Genomic DNA, 12,451 nt, shown 5'->3' with positions numbered 1-12,451 from the left:
AAGGGGGCTCTGTATTAGCAAACATGTGGGGGTACGGAGGGTGTTGCTACAAGATGTGGACAAGGCGGAACGTACATTGAGAGCAGCAGAACAGGCTAGACCGGAGCATCCAGAAAGGCAAGCAGAGGTGGTGGAGGCGGAGGAAGTAGTTGCAAGGGAAATAGAAAGATTAAGAAGCTTTGATTATAAGACTTATATCACGAAGGCTCATGCTGAGGGTAAAAAAGCGGGAACATTGTTGGCATGGTTGGCTAACCCTAATTCGAGAGGCTCCCCATTTGTGGCGTTGGATGCACAGGATGGTAGCGTCATACACACCCAACGTGAGATTCTGACACGGTTCCTGGACTATTATGAGGCATTATATGAAAGTTCACTGGTAGCGGGGGAGACAGAAATCGAAGCTTACCTGGAGAGTGTACCACTTCCACAGCTGGAAGAGGAACAAGCAGAGTTTTTAGGCCGGGACATTACACTTGAGGAAATCCGGGGCGCGATTAAGCATATGACCAGCAATAAGACTCCAGGTGTAGACGGACTACTGATAGAATTTTACTCGCGCTATGTGGATACGCTGGCTCCACGGTTGTTAGAAGTTTATAAAGAGGCACCGAAACTGGGTCACCTTCCTATGTCCATGAGGGAGGCGCTCATTATCCCGTTATTGAAGCCAGGGCGAGAGGGCACAGATATAACAGCTTACAGGCCGTTATCAATGTTGACCACGGATTATAGAATCCTGAGTCGAGTGTTGGCGTCCCGTCTCCTGCAGCATATGACTGGCTTAATACATGGAGATCAGGCTGGGTTTAACCCAACTAGGAACACAGCTACAAATATACGACGGTTGCTGAGGATTATGGGGGAAGATCAACAGGGCTCGTCTGTGCCCACGATCTTATCAGTGGACATCGAAAAGGTCTTTGATAGTTTGGAATGGCCGTACTTATACCGAAGGTTGGGGCAGTTTGGATTGGGTGATGCGTTTGTAGGCTGGACTAGGGTGTTATATACTTCTGCAGTGGCAAGAGTGCGAGTGTGGGAGTTGATTTCGCCCCAATACTGAGTGGCACGAGGTACGAGACAGGGCTGCTCGCTGTCACTGCTCCTATTTGCCCTGGCAATAGAGCCTTTGGCGGCTAGAGCTAGGTTGGGGCAGAGTTATAAGGGCTTGCGGTTTTGAGGGGATCCACAGTACATTTCGCTATAAGCGGATGACCTATTGATATTTTTGGCAGATACAGGGGGTGCGTTGAAGGGAACTGCAGATTTGCTAGTGAAGTTTGGCGACATTTCAGGGCTGAGGGTGAATTGGAATAAGACGTGCCTGTTTCCGATGAAGTCTGGCGGACTAGTACCTGTGCTCTCTTGGAATGTACGCTGGGTGCCGACATGCTTGACGTACTTAGGGGTTCAGATTTACCATTAGGCAGTTGATATGTTGGAGGGGAACATAGGGAGATGCGTGAGAGCCTTGAAGGATTACATTCGTGAACAACTCCCTCTGCCGGGGAGCCTTTACTACTCAGGAGAATTGCCTGTGAGGAGAGACAGAGTAACACCGGAAGTGACATTTCTGACAACTGCCCGCAAATATTTAAGATTTGAGCAAAATAGAATTTCGCAGACCTGTGGCAAAAGAAACCAACCAGAGTGTTTAACGTAGATGCAAAAGGGATCATCTTGCTGCCTATATTTGGATTTGTGGACACCCAAGGATTTGGTCTTCAAAATACTGACAAAAGATATGTCCAACATGCTTGAACTAAGAAGCCCTGATGAAAGCCCATAAAGAAAATAACAAGGCTTGAAACGCGTCGGCACAATCAATTTATGATATTCAATAATTGAATCGTAAATCAGGCAAAATTAATTGTTAATTGATAGCAACAAAAAAAATGGTTTTGCACATATATGCCTAAATAGGAGGTGGCGTATTTGAGAGTTCATATACACTCGATGTATATGGTGCAATCAATGTGGAATTGCTTCTTGACATATCGTGTGTTTTATATTGTTAATATGTGATTGATTTATGTCGCTTAAATTTGTCTTTGTGATTGTTGTAAATAGAAGTACAAATCAGTGTGTGATTCTCTAAAATGAGAAGAAAATCCTTAAAAAAGAAAGAATAAGTAAAAAATAGGGGTAAATAAATAACCCAAATCACAAAAAGTATATAGTGTGATTTTTTTATCTTTATTTTTAAGAAATAGGACTTTAGGTAAATCTCTTTGTATACACATTGAAGGGTAACATGGCATTTTGCATGATGCTTCCATTGTCTGTGATGGGTCGGATAGCATTGTTGAAAATGGTGGCTCTGCCTAGGTTGTTATATTTCTTTAGAACGTTGCCCATTTGGGTTCGGGACTCGGTGTTCAAGTTACTGAAATCCATGATAGTGGGGTTCCTCTGGGGATCTGGTAGGTGGAGGGTGGCCCAGACAACGTTAGTGAGACCAAAAACCAAAGGTAGATTGGCAGTTCCAGATTTTGAGATCTAATAATTAGCAGCACAACTCCAGGTTCTTTATACTACACAGGCATACTTAACGCCGGGTAAGATCCGGAAATACTTTCGAGTGGAGGATGCAGCATACCCTAGATGTGAAGAGGATGGGTGGAGCTGGAGCACATGCTGTGGGAGTGCCCAAAGTTAGGTGTTTATTGGGAGGAAGTGGGGAACTTGTTAAATACAGTCACTGAAAGGCAATTAGATTTTAATATAGCTACATGCTTACTACATTGGTTCCCCCACACGTCCAAAACAAAGGTGACCAGTAAATTTGTGGATATGGGCTTACTATTAGCCAAAAGAGAAATAACAATGCACTGGAAGTCGAAGGAAGGACCCAACAGTAAGAGATGGAGGGCGGAGCTGAGTAAATGGGCTAGTAGTGAGAGTATTATCAGATTCCAACAGGTACGACGCTCGGACAATGAAAAAACTTTCGAGACGGCGACGGATTGGGAGATGCTGGTGCAATCACTGGCTGATCAGACAACGGAAGTAGAGAGTGTTGTTGCTGCAAGAGGCTTTGCACATTACCGTTATAGGTAAGCTGGATTTGCAGTTGGGTCGAGAGAAGTGTTTTGTATTTTGGGCTTTATGTACTACACACCAGTGGCGGGGGGGAGGAGGGTAGGACTTAGTTGGGGTTGGAAATAGTTTAGCAAATAGGTTGAGTTATGTGTAGAGAGTAGGGAGAGGGTCAAGATGGGATTATAATGCCGTTATTGGATGGAGAACTGATGCATTAAGTGATTACTTTTAATGCTGTAACGTGAATGTTCTAGACATTGACTCGAAGGATTATGACAGTGACCTGTACTGTATATTGTACTTTGTCAACAGATAACCAATAAAATATGTTTAAAAAAAAATGAAGATGCCTAGCTTGTGATAGGTGATTAGGTCTGTGATGTCTACTACATGGCGTGATGCTCTTTTCTCCTTCTATGATCAATTTATCTTTACCTCCCCCCACCCTTTTTTGGGTCTCGCCTAGGCAGCGCTTGCGCTGTCTTGTTGAGACATGCAGTATATATAAGCTCCACCCACTCTCCACAAATCATTTTAATTAGCTCATGTCTTAAACGGTGCCTTAAGATTGGTTGTAGGCTTGGTTGTCCCTCCTTATGATGGACTTGTCTTCATTTGTGTCCTTCCATGGCTATTGGCCCCTTTACTGCACAGACTACTTTCTTCCTATGCCTTCTCACAACCCCATACTATTCCATTGCCAATGCTTGTTTTATTTGTCTCCACCCACAATGCTTGTTTTATTTGTCTCTCCCCACTCTCACCTGAGATCTCTGTTATGATTAATACAGCCCAAGCCTAGCTTTAACATTATTTATGCTTTTAATTGTTTATAATTAATAAAGCGCAAGCCAGGATCGAACTCTGCTCCCCATCTCCAACATGTTACGCTACCTCTCCTTGCTTCAAGACAAGCCCCTTAAAGGAGTTTATTTGTTTCCATTGCTTGCAGTTCACAGTGCCCCTGGGGCACAAGCAGGGACCTACTAGAGTGCTTCTCTATCTAATGCACTTTGCGGTCCCCCGGGCACAAGCAGGCATCCACTTCAGCATGCCTAAGCAAGCATGTGATGAGTGGATGCGTGTGCGCACGTGAGGCTGCAGGAGTGGACGGGTGGCAAATTTCACGATTGCTAGGCAACCCAGGATGTTTTACTTTTTTGCTGCCTGGGGGTCAAACACTAGAGCCGGGAGCCCTTACGTCAGCCAGAAATGAGGGAGATAGGCGGGGGCAGTAAGTAGGGAGGGGAATGCACAAGTGAGTTTAAGGTGCCTTTTAAGGAGGCGCCTGCAATACATTTTGTTAATTAATGCACAATCTTGTTCTTCCTACCCTACACTTGACCCTTTTACCTCAGGAAAATCGTGCCAGAGCAAACCATAAATTCCCGCATTGGAGACCTTTGAGACAGCATGAGTATATGTTTCCACACATGTGTCACAGGATGAGGGGGTGCGCCGCTTTGTTCCACTGTAACAGTTTGCACTGCTCTGATTTTATTTATTTTGAAAACTACGTTAGTCTGCCCTCACTCACGTCTTTAAAAGAAGCAGCCAACTGTCCATGGAAGACGTGTGGAGCATCGGCCGGATTCAGCCCTTGTCACCTTTCCACAGCGAAAGAGTAGTTTTGACTCCTCGGGTGCTCCATTTGCATCCTCCGTTACCAAGGGCCGTGGTTTTGTTGCCATGTGTGATTTAGTTAGAGGCACAGCAGCCTGGTACTGAACCAACACGAACAATGAGCGCCGCAGCAAGTCCCAGTGTGTTCTTGTTAATGGTGACTGGACAGATACAGAGCGCCGAGGTGAGGAAATAAAATACCCAAATAAATGTGCGTAGTCTACTCGTTGTTTGAGACATCAGCATCAACTGAAAGAACAGACCCCCACCGGCCGCCTTCGAGGACTGTTTATTCATTGGTTACCCTCTGCCCTAACATCGAATTGTTAGCACCCTTGGCTACACCATGCCAAAGAATATGTGGGGCCATATTTTATTAGCTGTAAGCACTAAGCAGGGACTTAATGGGACGAAAATAGCATAGCTTCTGTAATTAGGGGGCTTAGCTTAAACAGGTGCCCAATTACCACCGGGTGTCATGCAACTCCCTCCGTATTTTCTTACAGCTACCCATGTTTGGTTCTATTTCTGGATTATTTTCCATCCGCAAAAAACATCTCTTTGCTCCTAGTTTTCAATCTTGACGTCAGGGTATATTTTGCGATTAGGAACCTATAATGTTGCTGCACTGTACCCTTTCTTGTAATAATGCCAGGACACTTATTTGTGGGTATAAGGGGGTTTATTCCTCTTATAACAATATTTAACTTATTATTCCTCAGGAGTGCCGGATCGGGCTAGTTGAGCTCTCAAGATCGGCGCGCCAATGCTAAACATGGGCGCCGCCAGATATCCGCCCCACGTCACTGCCGGGGCTCACGCCACTAGACCGCAACACCACATCTCCCCCTTTTACACTTTATAACACAACAGTCTTACTTGCTCTCCATGTTGAACTCTTTAAACCAATTGGGTAGCATAATCCTTCTGCCCCTTCGAGTCTGCACGTCTCGCTGGATATTTGTGGGCGACAGTCTCGACTCTACTGGGCTGGGCCCAGCTTCACTACTTTCGCCCTTTCCTTCTCGATCCTCTTCTTTCTCCTGTCTCACATGTGTCCAGGTTCCTGGTACTTCTTCGCTCTCTCTCATCCACGGTGATTCTCTTTGGGTGGTTATTTCCCCACTGCCCACCGGGCTCCGGGTTGGACCTTCTGTTCGTGGTGTACTTCCTCTTTTCTCCTGCACCACGTCCCATTTCTCCACTCGATTGCATTTCGCCATGCGGTCTTGCAACCAGACCTTTCCGTCGCTGAGTAACGCAGACCTGGAGTACGATTCTTCGACTTGGAGGGGGGGAGGGTGTGAATTTGCTGTCCCCTTTCTTCCTTTGGATGGGTTGCTTTACTCTCACCCATTCTCCCTTTTCCAGGCTGGCCTCTTGGGTGTTACGTCTTTTATTGTACTGTTCAGTATATATTTGCTGGGCTTTCTCCATGTTCTTGCGGACCACCGCCGGTGACCAGTGACTCTGTACGGTGAGGCGCTTCCATGCGACATTGTCCTTAGTGAATGGTTCACGCCCTCTCAGTATCCTGACCGGGCTGTACCACGTAGCTGTCGGTGTTATGCGGTATGCCCATATCAATCTTTTCAGCTCCCTCTCCCAGTCTTTCCCTTGACTGATGGCTGCTTGGATGGAGCCCATGATCACCAGGTTAAATCTCTCCGCCAGTCCATTGCAGGCCGGGTGATAAACAGGAGTGTGTCTGACTACAATGCCATTACGTTCCATGAACATAGCCCATCTGGTTGATGCAAATTGGGGTCCATTGTCGCTTAGAATCCCTTTGGGGATTCCTTCCCTTATAAAGACGTCAGTGAGGAACGTTAGCACTGTCTCAGTTTCAGTGTCTTCCGTTATGTTTATTTCGGGCCATTTCGAGTATCGGTCTATTAGCACCGTGATGTACTTCTGTGTCCCTTGGAAGTCCAGGACGGGCCCTAGAATGTCAATGGCTAACTCCTCCCATGGATTCTCCGGGTATTCATGTTTGCCAAGGGGAGGGCGTAACAGCCTCTGTGTCTTGTCCGCACTGCTGCAATGTTCGCATGCCCTGACATATCTCTCAATCTGTTTGTCCATTCCCGGCCACCAATAGTCTTCCTTCAACCTCCATTTTGTTTTGACAATGCCTTGGTGCCCTTCCTGTCCTATGTCCAGGAGTCGTTCGGTCAGGGATGTAGGTGGTATCACTTTGTCACCTCTCAAGAGGAAGCAGGGGTTTTCCCCAATCGACAATTCTTCCCGAACTTCCCAATGCTGCTTCAATTCTTCGTCTAGCATCCGTTTGTCTGGCCACCCCGCCGCCACATATGACTTCACGGCGTCAAGCTTTTCGTCCTTGGTATACTCCGCTTCCCACTCCTGGATGCTTATGGCCCTTTCTGGGTCGGCGGTTGTCACTATTACGAAATCTTCTCACACATTTCTATCTTGTGCTTCTGCACTTTCCTTTGCCGCTGCACGACTCAAAAAGTCAGCCAATTTATTTTTGTGCCAGGCAGGTACTCCAAATCATATACATAGTCAAGTATTCTTAAGGTCATCTTCGCAATGCTTGGGGTTGCGCGCTCGAGGCCGCTCGACGTAAGTACTTTTATCAGCGGTTTGTGGTCAGTACGCAACGTGAAACTTTCCTCCCCACAGGAACTGCCAGAATCTCTCCATTGCCCATACGGCCGCCAGCATCTCCTTCTTGACTACACTGAACTTTTGTTCATTGGGAGCCAACGCTCGCGACGCGAAACTAATCGTCGTGGTCGTGCCTTCTTTAGACTGTTACGTGAGCACGGCACCCAACCCACGGTCACTGGCATCTGTGGTCAGTATGGTTGTAGCCTCCTGGTCAAATCCGTGTATGGGTACTGCTTCACAGATGCTCCGTTTCATCTCCTCAAACTCCCTCTGTTCGTCTTCAGCCCACCGGAATGCAGTCTTGTCCTTCAGTATCTGTCGCATATGGTGTGTTTTGGACGCGAAGTGTGGTACGAACTTTCCGTAGAACTCTGCCATTCCTAGGAAGGTTCTTATGTCCTCTTTACATTCCGGGGTGGGGGCGTCTTTGATGGCACTCACATTCGCTGCCTTGGGTTCAATGCCCCTATTGCTTATCTCATGCCCCAAATATGTGACTTTGTTCACGCCGAATTTACATTTCTCCCACTGGGCAGTGAGGCCGTTTTGCATCAGGGTGGTGAGCACTTCCCTTAACTTCTTATCATGGTCCTCTCGCGATGTTCCCATTACCAAGATGCCGTCTTGGAAATACTGGATGCCATCCATCTTGTGGAAAAGTCGATACATCAATTTTTGAAACACTGCCGCTGCGGAGGCCAGGCCGAACGGCAATCTTAAGAATTTGTAACACCCGAAGGGCGTGATGAATGATGTTAAGTGGTTGCAAGATCGGTGTAGCTCCATCTGGTGGTAGGCCGAAGAGAGGTCAATTGTGGAGAACCATTTTACTCCCTTGGTCTTAGCCAGCATCTCGTTTATTTTTGGGAGTGGGAATTTGTCCACCACTATGCATTTGTTGAGCTCGCGGAGGTCTACACATAACCTCACCTTCCCGTTCGGATTCTGTGCCACCACCAACGGCGCCAACCACTCCGCGCTGTCAATCACTTCTATCACACCGTTCTGTTCCAACCTCTGCAGTTCCTCTTGTACGGCTGTTCTGATTCTGAATGGAATGTTGCGCACTTTATGGCTTTTGGGTTGTGCTCCTTCTTTCAGGAAAATCTTGTGCGTGAACTTCGTCAGGCGACCAATGGTGCTTTTGAATACTCCTGGGAATTCCTCCTTCCAGCTTTCCGCTTCATGCTTTCCCGCTTCTTCCGTGACAAGTACTTGCGTGCGCCCGCCTGGGTGTAGCTTTATTCCGAGGGCTCCTTGGTCCTTCCAACCCAACACGGTTGGCCCCTTCTCAGCTACATATAATTTTCCTCCCGTTGATCTGTCCTTGAAGGTAAATGTTAAGGGACAATACCCCACCATGGGAATGGGGTCACCGGTGTACGTTAAGGGGTGAATATCTGACAGCAAGAGCTGACGTCTGATTCTGGGAGCGAAATCTTTCTCCCATACGCTCCTCTGGATGATCGTATATGGTGAGCCTGAGTCTGCTATCATAGTCGTCTGCACCCCGCCAATTTCCATCTCACATTTTGGTTTCTTGTCCGTGGCGCTATCGATACCCAATATCTGATCATCTATCATCAGAATCTCGTCACCTTCGCTTTCGTCCGCGTCTTCGTTCTCCTGGTTCGCCTCTTGCGCCACGTACTTGACTTCGTTTCTGGACTGTTTTCTCCTGCACACTTTCTCGTAGTGCCCTATGAGACCACAGAACGAGCACTTTGCTCCACACGCCGGGCACCCTCTGTCATTTGCTGTGTGCGTGGTAGTCCCACACCTGTAACATGAGCTCTTGCTCCCATTCCTTTGACCTTGGTTCTTGTACACTTTCTGGTTCTGTATTTTGTACGTGCGTGCTCCTTGGTGTCCTAATTGCTGCTTGGCCTCTGTGCCTCTCTTATCTACCACTCTGCACACGGCCGCATTTTGACTGTTTTCTAGTTTTGCCGCTTCAGCACACCTTTTGGACATCTCCGCTTTCTTCACTAAGGCCACTACTTCTTTCAGGGGTGCGTCGCCGTTTACCCATATTTTCTCTTGGATAGACGTGATGATGGTGTGCATGATTATTTGTTCGCGGATCAATTCTTCTTGCAGGGCTACGAATTTACATGTGATAGCTAACTTCTGTAACGCCGCCACATAATCGTCCACCGTCTCTCCTCTGGCTTGTTTTCTTTGAAAGAAATTGTACCTATCGATGGCTGTGCAGACTACGGGCCTGTAATGGGCATCCAGGTCCTCCAATGCATGCTGGAACACATTCGTATCGGTGGCCTGCCGCTCTGGTTTGACTAAGTTCATATATACTCTCTGGCCCGCCGGGCCTAAGTTGTGCAGCAATATCTTCTTGCGCCGTGCTTCCTTATATTCGTTTTCGCCCTCCTCCTCCAATGCTGAAAGGTAGTTTAGGAAGTACTGCTTCAAGTCCTCTCAGGGCATCTCTGGTTCTCCCATCTTCACTAAGAATGGCACAGGGTTCGTTAACGCCGAAGCTTGGGCGCACATGGTCTGGCCTTTTGCGCTGCTGACTTCTTCACCGTCACTCACTTCTGGGGTGGGAGTGCCAGGTACCACTTCGTTTGGTTCTGTGTCCCCTGTTGAGCCTGCTCTCCCCCCTGCGCCTGGCTTCCGCTTTGGGGCTCCAGCACAGCCTCCCCGGGTTGGGCTCCGTGCCCACATGTACTTGCGGTGCATGTACTCACGCCCGCTGCTTGTCACTGCTCCCTCGCGCCTGCTGAGTGGTTGTCCGTACCTCCTTTTATGAAATGAAAAGTGAATGAAAAGGGGTTTTATAAAGCGCAAATCTACCCGAAGGCCTCGTAGTGCTAAAGTTGCTTACTTCTGGGGAGACTTACTGAATTATGTGGAAAAAAGAAAAGTTTTAAGGGATTTACGGAATTTTAACAGATTGGGCTCATTACGGAGGGCAGGAGGTAAGGAGTTCCAGGTAGTGGCAGCATTGAGGGAGAAGGAGCGTCCGCCCCACCTGGCTCATTTAATTTTCCGCGCTGTTGCCAGAAAAGCTGTGCTTGACCGCAAAGATCTATGGGGGTAGTAGGGAGTGGCTAAGGCGCAGATCATGGCGGGAGCGTTTTTCCTCATGGCCTTATGCATGATGCACATTTACTGCCCCTTATCTCTGCCACGCTCTCGAGTGCCACTGTAGGTGCCTGGTGATGTCCTTGGTCGGTGCTGCCCTCGTGGGTTCGGGCTGTGGGCAAATCCCGTCACCTCGTCTCCATTATAATGTTGCTGCACTGTACCCTTTCTTGTAATAATGCCAGGACACTTATTTGTGGGTTTAAGGGGGTTTATTCCTCTTATAACAATATTTAACTTATTATTCCTCAGGAGCGCCGGATCGGGCTAGTTGAGCTCTCAAGATCGGCGCGCCAATGCTAAACATGGCCGCCGCCGGATATCCGCCCCACGTCACTGCCGGGGCTCACGCCACTAGACCGCAACACCACAGAACCGTTCATTAATGTACTTATGTGGATTGTTGTAACTCTTGGGTTGTTACCTAACTTCATGATATGTCAACACTATCGGGATTTAATTGGAACATTTTCAGTCCTCTTAATGCGTTATTCATCTGGAAAGGATATTAAGTTAGTGCCCAGAACGTTACATTTTGTTCCTCATTCTCTTAATTTTATTGTTTAAAAATAGAATATTGTTCACCTACTTTGGAGCATCTGTGCCAGAAGTGACGTGAGGTGTTAGTTCTCTGCTGCTTTTTAGGGTAATTGAATGTGTATTGCACACTGCATCTCCAGATAAAATTAGCAAGTCTAAAAATACAGATTCACTAATTATGTATGGGCCACTTATGTGCCTTTTATAGTTCAGACTAGGAAATATGTGTTAGTTCACCATCCGTAGTTGCTTATGTACTGGAGAAGCTTTTCTTGCTAAAAAAAATAATTTGACAGAATCTTTGTCCAAAGAGTTAAAGCAATTTACGCCATAGCTACTCTGCAAACCTACGGGTATCTGAGCTCACATTCGGCTACCTGTACTTTTCAAGCGTTGCCCTGGGTTGGTGCAAAACTGTGTGAGTTGGTATTCTATTTTTTTCATTTTTTTTTTATTCTATGCTTCTAGCCTCTGGCAACCTTTATAGAGCATATAAATAAATGTCAAAGAGAACATGGCGTGTGTAGTTTTTGTTAAAGTCTTTAATTTAATATATGCCTTTCCAACACTTGTAATCTGATTCTGCTTGCTGCTATTGCCTGTTTATGCATAGGCCTTTACTGTGTGAAACTTAAACAGACACTAAAGGAGTCATTGTTAAACGTTGATCCAACCACTGTGAAGCCTGCTCTATTCATGTTAATTCCCTTCCGTTGGCGTGGCGGATTCATCTTTGAAAGGTTACAAGGTGTTTAAATAGTTTACAAATGAATCAGCTGTTCTTAAGTAATTTGGTCCCACTACAAAGCATTCCTTCAATTTGTTTGCGTTAGAAAATATGCATAAATGTCTTGTCTATAGACCAGATTCTATGGGAAACATCCTTTACCACGCGGATTTTACTCCGCAAGGCTTTAACAACGCGTCCATTACAACGCAAGTCGTAACCACGACTTGCGCTGGAGGGCGCTAGAGGATTAAGAATAGTATATTCGACGTACCGTCATACATCCAGTTTCTATGTTACAATCCTTGTTTCTTTGTACCCTAATTTCGATTGGTGGACTTGTTCAGGCTAAATTGCATAGCCTGTTACGGAAGTGTCATATCAGAATGATAGGAAAATTAGTGGGATTGAATCTTGTACGTGGTTTGGTGTTTAGTTGCTGTAGCTTGATAAAAGAAGCATTCTTTCTCTAATAGTTGCCCATGAAGTTGGTGAATTAGTATATTATCCATATTGTAAATGTGAACCAGCTGCATAATACTCTGAAAGTACAAAAAGTGATTGGTAGTGACTGCCACTCGTGTATTAGGCATCCATCATGATTATTGAACTCTGTCTCTGGGTGTTGACAAACTTGACACCGTTTTTGTTGTTTGGCATAAAACTGGGTAGTGAATGGAATTGACCTTCCACACAAGTCAATTTTAACTTAAGAATCCCTTTCTTTACATAACTGTCAGTTGTTCTGTGTCTCCACCAACATCCATATTAGAG

This window comes from Lissotriton helveticus, chromosome 5_1 (genome assembly GCF_964261635.1).
Source record: "Lissotriton helveticus chromosome 5_1, aLisHel1.1, whole genome shotgun sequence".
Taxonomy (NCBI): Eukaryota; Metazoa; Chordata; class Amphibia; order Caudata; family Salamandridae; genus Lissotriton; species Lissotriton helveticus.
The sequence above is the reverse complement of the archived record's forward strand: the minus strand, read 5'-3'. Positions refer to the sequence as shown.